The sequence below is a fragment of the Bidens hawaiensis genome, unplaced genomic scaffold, assembly GCF_021521415.1.
Source record: "Bidens hawaiensis isolate Kalapana, Puna unplaced genomic scaffold, B.hawaiensis_p1.1 tig00027096_1, whole genome shotgun sequence".
In the NCBI taxonomy this organism is placed as follows: domain Eukaryota; kingdom Viridiplantae; phylum Streptophyta; class Magnoliopsida; order Asterales; family Asteraceae; genus Bidens; species Bidens hawaiensis.
In genome coordinates this window covers 115,372-122,918 of record NW_027494373.1, presented here as the reverse complement: position 1 = coordinate 122,918, position 7,547 = coordinate 115,372, and the positions used below count along the sequence as shown (strand labels likewise).

General features: G+C 32.6%; 1 pseudogene; it reads right to left on the bottom strand.

Moving 5' to 3' along the window:
• Positions 1–5,720: 5,720 nt before the first annotated feature.
• LOC143574758 (calmodulin-like protein 3 pseudogene) lies at positions 5,721–6,716 on the bottom strand (annotated as a pseudogene).
• Positions 6,717–7,547: the final 831 nt, after the last annotated feature.

Below are 7,547 nucleotides of genomic sequence, written 5' to 3'. Positions count from 1 at the left end.
TGTTTTGGAACACAATCAAAGCTAGGAATGAGTTTTTTTTTTTACTGAACAAGTAACGTACCAATACTCTACCGGTACTGACTGAATACAATTGCTACCGGTACTTAATTTTCAAGTTTTTGGTAGGCTTGTAAACGAACCAAACGTTCTTGAACTGCTCGACAGAAAGTTTGTTTATTTAATAAATGCAAGAACATGAACACATTTTTTTTGTCCATTTAATTAAATGAACGAACAAGAGCACATGTTTTGTTCGTTCATTCATGTTCATCAACGTCTGTTTATGTTGATTTATGTTTGTTTTTGTGCGTGCGTGTTTGTGAACTGTTCGTTTGCGTTTTAAACGAATGAACATGAACGGACACAAGCATGCCCGTTTTCTTAATGAACAAACATGAACACAAAAATTTATTCAATTATATGTTTGTGTTCACGTTCATTAAAGTTAAATAAGCAAACACAAGCATATCCTTGTTCGTGTTCGTGCTCATTTGCATGCCTAGTTTTTGGTACGGACGACCAGTACATAACCAAAATCCATATATGGTATCGCTCATTTATTATACTTTTCGGTACAGTACCAATCCTATCCCTAACCAGACCAAACCCTAAATAATAACTCAAAAACCCTAAAATCAAAGCAATGATAAAATTCAACATGGTGAAATTCATAATATAATTAAACGTAATGTAACGCATAGAGATGATAAAAATGATGAAGTGTAACACCATACCTTTCAATTAGAGGAAGCTTTATTATATTAATAAAAAAACCTAAAATGCGATTTTAGGTCGTTTTGGTTATATATATATGTTATAGAATCAACATTGAAGTCTTAATGTATTATTAATTATTAATCTTAAATAAATGATTATATTTTGAAACTGAAAGCTGTCAGAGAATCGGTTGAGTTTAAGGTATGGTTATGTACAATTGGTACAAAATATTAAGGAAGTGAGTAACAAATGGAAAACTGCCACGTGGAATGGATTTTGGGGTGTGTTGGATGGTTGAAATATTAACTGTTGATTTAGTAGGGGTCTTGGTTGTTATGGTGAGGTGCGAAGTAGAGTGTTATCAAGAGTGACACGTGGCAAGTGGTAATTTGGTTGTACTTTAAAACCGGATTTGAAGCAAATTTTATATTATATTTTGGTTATTTCAAGAAAATTTGTTGTATATGGATTGGTTTAAACAGGGGTGTAAACGAACTGAACGAAAACGAATAAGGTTTTGTTCATGTTCGTTCGTTAAGGAAATAATGTGTTTACGAACGTCCATAAACACTTACCGAACGAGATTTTATGTTCGTGTTCGTTCATTAAGGAAATGAATGTGTTCACAAACGGTTCACGAACACAAACGAACACAAATAAAAATCAATAGTGCCTAGAAATTGAGACCGGCGTATTCATCAATGTGAATAATAAAAGTCTGTAAACAAATCAAACAAACACCAACAAGGATATGTTCTTATTCGCTCATTTAACTTTAAACGAATACGAACACTTAACCGAACAAATATTTATATTCATTTTCGTTTATTTAAAAAAATGAACATTTGTGTTAATTTATGTTCATTTGTTTATAATCTAAACGAACATAACTGAACAAAGATAAACGAATATAAATGAACATAGATGACAAATGTAAATGAACACAAACAAGCATAAACGAACGTAAATGAAAACACTTAAATGAACTCAAATTAAAAAATGTAAAAACCTTTAATTAGATTACTCATCTAGATAATAAGTAATTATTTTCTATTAATACATAAACAAACATAAATAAACAGATACAAACGAACATAAACAAACGTTCATGAACATAAATGAACGAACGGAACATGTGTTCATGTTCGTTCGTTTAATTAAACGAACACAAATATTTTGTTCGTGTTCGTTCGTTTATTAAATAAACGAACTTCCCGCCAAACAATTCACGAATAGTTCACGAACGTTCAGTTCGTTTACAAGCCTAGGTTTAAAAGCACTTTTTCTTATAATTTTATCGGGTTTGGTTTAGAAATGAGACAACCGGTTGTATACTAGGTTGTATCAGACGTTCTAACGAGTTAACCAATTAATTATATAACTTTATAAAAATATAACTTCAACTTACAAATAATTCAAAAGTACATAATTTGAATTCTATGAAAAAAAGTATAATCCAAAAGTTAGTCTGTAATAATCCAAAAAAAACCCAAAAGTCGCTCGATGGCAATATTGAGAGCAATTCGATTTGATGGTAAATTGGTCGAAAGTAGATGGTAAATTGATCGAAGGCTGCTAGGTTAAAACTTGAAATCAGGAGTTAAAAAAGTACATGGATGGACCGTTAAAAGTCTTTGGTTTAAAGTCTAAACCCAAAGTTTTACCTTGGGCTTAAACCGATACCAACGGTACAACCGGTATTATACCAGCAGTTTGAACTATACGTATACATGACACGTGACAAAATTACCAGGCTAGTTAGCGGCAACCGGCATAAACTAGTTTTTAAAGCATTAGTTGGACTTATATGTGTAATGAGACGTGGCAAGTGACAATTTGGCTATATTTCAAAATCTGATTTGAAGCAAATTTTATGTTTGATTTTGATCCATTCAAGAAAACTTGTATATCTTAGTAATTAATAGAATGTTAGCTGTCTAAAAATATTAAGAAAATATATGTAGCCGAACTTGGAGTAATCTGTTACGACGTATGTAACTATGTTTGTAGTTTGGCATATTGTTTATTTTGTTGTTTGAATTATGTATTGTTTTGTATTGCTTGGAAAAGGGTCTAGTTTGTTTTTTTGGATTAATCAACAAAAAACTTGTTCTTGTCATAGTTTAACAACGCACACAATATTTGTCTAGACCAGATCAAACGATGTCGGAGTTTAACTTTGGTTGTGCCATCATCGCTACCGTTTAATACATGAGCATTGATCGATTTTGAGTGCGTCTTGATGTTTTGCGATAAAAACGTTATTGGGTCAGGTTGGGTTGTGTATTTCTGGTCACAATTTCAAGTTACACTTAGCGCTTGTAACTTGTTACTTTGTTGTGTCTTCATAGGCTTTGCACGACAGATGCAACGTTATTGCATTAGTGTCAGTCGTAACTTAATGCTTTCGGGTCAAGGGCGTGCCATATCAACAAGCGTCACTTAGGACCGACACCAAGCGTCACCCATGAGTACTTAGCTACAAGCCACCAATTTAGTTGCATTAGACGTGCAAAGCCTGTGATAACATATCAACAAAGTTACAAGGCACTAACGTTTTGATCAAAAACGTCAAGACATGATAGAAAACCGACTACGTTTGGGTGTTGAATAGTCGTGATGAAGGCTCACATAAAGTTCTGTGGCAATTGTACGCCGTTCGAACTGGTCTTGACAAATTATGATCACTTCAAACAAACTATAATACACTCTTTACCTCATTAGCTTTATTAGTATAGCAATTATATGATTGTAATATGTTATTAACATTCACCAAAAATATGGGAACTTGATAAAAATCAACAATCGAAATAAAAATTCATGAAACTATTCGACTGATGACCGTGTGAAACGCTTTTCGGGCCAAGACCTGGCCAGTTTCATTGTTGGTTTAACTAACATGTATCATGTACTCCCTAGTTGTCTCAAAGAGCTCGTGGTATACCACCAACCTTGGAGGTACCATAACAAGAAACAACCAAGCATGCATCAAGCTTTATTTGAGACTTGGGTTCGGCTCATTTTGAGCTTTTTATCAATCAATCACTGAACATAATATCCAGCGAACTATTTCTACATGGGCTGTTAATGAACCAAATATCCAGCGAACCGTTTGAGGGAAAGTTTGTTTTTGTTCGCCCGTTTAATGAATGAACAAACAAGAACAAAGAATTCATGTTGGTAAGCTTAACGAACGAACACGAATAGAGGATGCATTCACTCAGTTGTGTTCATGAACGTTTGGTAATGTGTTCGTTTAGGTTCATTCGTTAATGTTCATTTAAGTTCGTCCTGCTACGTTCATTTACTTATGTCTAGTTATGTTCGATTACACATATGTTCTTTTATTAGAAATTTACTTGGCAAATGATATTATCAAAACAGAGGGGCCAAAAATTAAATATATGAAAATAAAGTAGGGGGGGGGTGTTTAAAAGTATGTATGTGAAATTTTTGTGACATAATGCTAATAAACCAAAATTTGTAATTAAAGTTGGGTCAAAAAGTAATCATGAAAGTGTTGTGGTAAAATTATAAGAAACCAAACTTCACAACTAAAAAACATCCTTTATGTTTTCAACTTTTATTTTTAATGTTTGAAAAAAAATACTTTGTTCATTCTTTATCTTTCAATTTTGTTTCAGTTTTCATCCCTTATGATTGACTCTCATAGTTTTTTAGAAAGTCATGACATATGAAACACATGTGAGGGCAAATTGTAAACCAGGACATTAATAACTTTTTAATTAATTTTATCTTTTAGACCTAACATTATAATCCTAGAATGATTTTTACAAATTTATATTGAACACGTTATGCTCCTAATTTAGATAAAAAGAAAAGTCGTATTGTATATACCGAATAAAAGTAACATAATATCTTTCGAGTTAGACATGTTAGAGAGATTCAAAAGGTTATTGGCATGATCTACTTAATTTTAAGTTGATTTTTATTGAAATCATCATTACCTTTTATTGAAATTAAACTTAAAATAAACCATCATTAGAGAGTATATGCTAAATTTAAAACATGTAATCAAGATCTATGTTTCATTTACTTCACTTAACTTAAAAAAAGTTTTAATATTTCTTAAAGTAATTCACAAATAAGATTAATAATGTAACTTTATAGTTCAAAAGAACCATGAGTGATTTTAGTAAACATTAAAAAAGAGTTTTTTTTTATATATAGATCAACTAATCGCTCTTATATAATTTCATATAAATTATTAATAATGAACTTCTATATAGTTTTTGTGAATGTGGTTAAATCCAGAAAATAAGTTAAACTATGTGGTACTAATTATGTTATGTTTATGTCTTAACGTGTTGACTTCCACTAAAGCAAAAGCCCACTAATTCAAATCCAATATCATGACTGTCAACTCCAGTTAGTTCACTCCAGCCCATTATTATGTCTTCCACTAAAGCAAGGCTCACTAATTTAAGTCCACTAGGACCACTACAAAGATATTTCAGGCTGGGCTTGTTACGCTTCATTCGGTTGTGGCTTTTAACGACCTGATCTAGAGTGGCACACAAGCAGCTTGACTTATTTACGCTTCTATTTGTCTCCTACAAATTTAGATACCAACATTCTTTTATTCTTTTAAGCATTCCTAAGACGGGATGCCAACTTTCTATACTAATTTAGACGCACCAGACCTGACTCACCTAATAACACCATCAAGAAGAAAACTGATCGCTGCGAAAAAACCCAATTAAGCCAGGTTTTAAACCTGAGACTGTAAATTTAAGTATTAAGCATCACTCCTATGTCACCGAACTAGAATGCTTATTGCACCAACATTCTCTCGAGTCTTAATTGAAATAAGATAATTCAGATTGATATAAAGTCAACAAATTAGTACGGAACTTAAAAGTCAAACATGTACACATTAGTAGCAAAAATAATATTTTCTGTCAAATGGGAATGCCACCATCATTTAAGCTCAATGTATGGCACAAGTGTAACAAGTCCAAAGATGTACTTTTTGAGATGTCTAACTTCAAACTTATGATTACTAGATTTAACTTTTTGTACAATACAATAATCAACCCATAAAACAACATAAAAACCCATTAAACTTGTTCAACTACATTTAAAAAAAGAAAGAAAAAAAAGGTTAACACTATTACAATTATACTTAAATCATCAAAGACAAGGATGAACCAAACCAAATACTACACTATACATTTCCCAGCTTCAAATACCTAACTCTTATGTTATCGCAGTATATAAGATCTAAGAAACCGGAATAAGATTAACACCATTCTTCATCATATTCTTGAACTCTTGAAAATTGATCATCCCATCACCATCAATATCCACTTTGCTTATCATCTTCTTACAATCCTCCAACTTTTTACCTTCCTTAAACCCTAATGAATCCAAAACCAACCCCAACTCTTCAACACTTATAAGCCCATTCTTATCTCCATCAAACACATCAAAAGCATCTTTCAAATCACTATCTTCATGCACAACATTCCCATCAACCTTACTCCCATCTTCGCCTTCTCGACTCATCATCGACTCGAAAAGCTCACAAAACTCATCGAAATCGATCAACCCATCGCCGTTAACATCAACCCTTTGAACCATCTCCAACACATCCACTTCACTAGTTGATATCCCAATATTCTTGAGTGAGTCACATAACTCTTGTTTTGTGATGAACCCGTCTTTATTCTTGTCAAACGTCGCGAAAACACTCTTTAATTCCGCTTTTCGTTCACTTGAAACCGACCCAAAACTCCCCCTTTTGGTCATGATCAACTTGGTATTGACCGGTTCTTGATTCTTGATTAGATTTTGATCTGATGAGGACTCGAACCGAAATAAAGTGGCGACTTTCTTTGTGGGTATGCCGAAAAGAGTCGAAAAAAGGCCAAGTATGAAGAGAAAGACAAGAACAACAATGGTTAATATAGCCATTGATTAATATCACCTGAAGAAGGTGCAATGAAACAGAGTTGTGTGTGTGTTTATTGGATGAATTGACAAGGAGTAAAGATGTGTGCTATCTTTCAAGCGTTACTTGATATTTTATTATATTTATGTTTATGTTCATTTTGTACTTTATATATAAGTTTGGTATAATAAATTAAATTCTTTGCGTGATGAGTCACGAGTTAGAGCCCACAAAACGCGTAAACTGAAATAACTGAAAAGTCGAATTTTAAATATTAAATTTCAATAAAAGAAAGATATTTATCCATTACAAGATGTATGCTACAAACAAACCGAACAAATACGAACATGACCTTGTTTATGTTCGTTTGCTAAGAAAGTAATGTGTTCACGAATGGTTAATCAACATTGCTCGTTTATTAAGGAAATAAATGTGGTCATGAACAGTTCACGAACACCAACGAACACAAATAAAATCTGCGGAGACTGGAAATTGATATCAATATATTTATCAATGTGAATAATGAGAGAGGAAATGAGAACAATGTAGAAACAATGTGAGAATATGGTTTTCTATTTTATGTTAGGGGTAATAAATTAAAGAATATTAAATGTTTAGATAAAGTATATAAATATACAAAAACTTTCATGAACAACATGTACAAGCAAACATGAACGAACGTTCATGAACACATTACCGAACGATCACGAACATAATGAATGAGTGGGGGCTTTGTTCATGTTCGCTTGTTTAACTAATCGAACGAAATTCACCGTTCATGTTCGTTCATTTATTAAACGAACGAACTTCCCACCAAACGGTTCACGTACTGTTCGCTGAACGTTTGCAGCCCTACTCATATATATATTTTTTTTGGTTACATGAGTTAAGACTTCACATAGGATCACTCATCCTT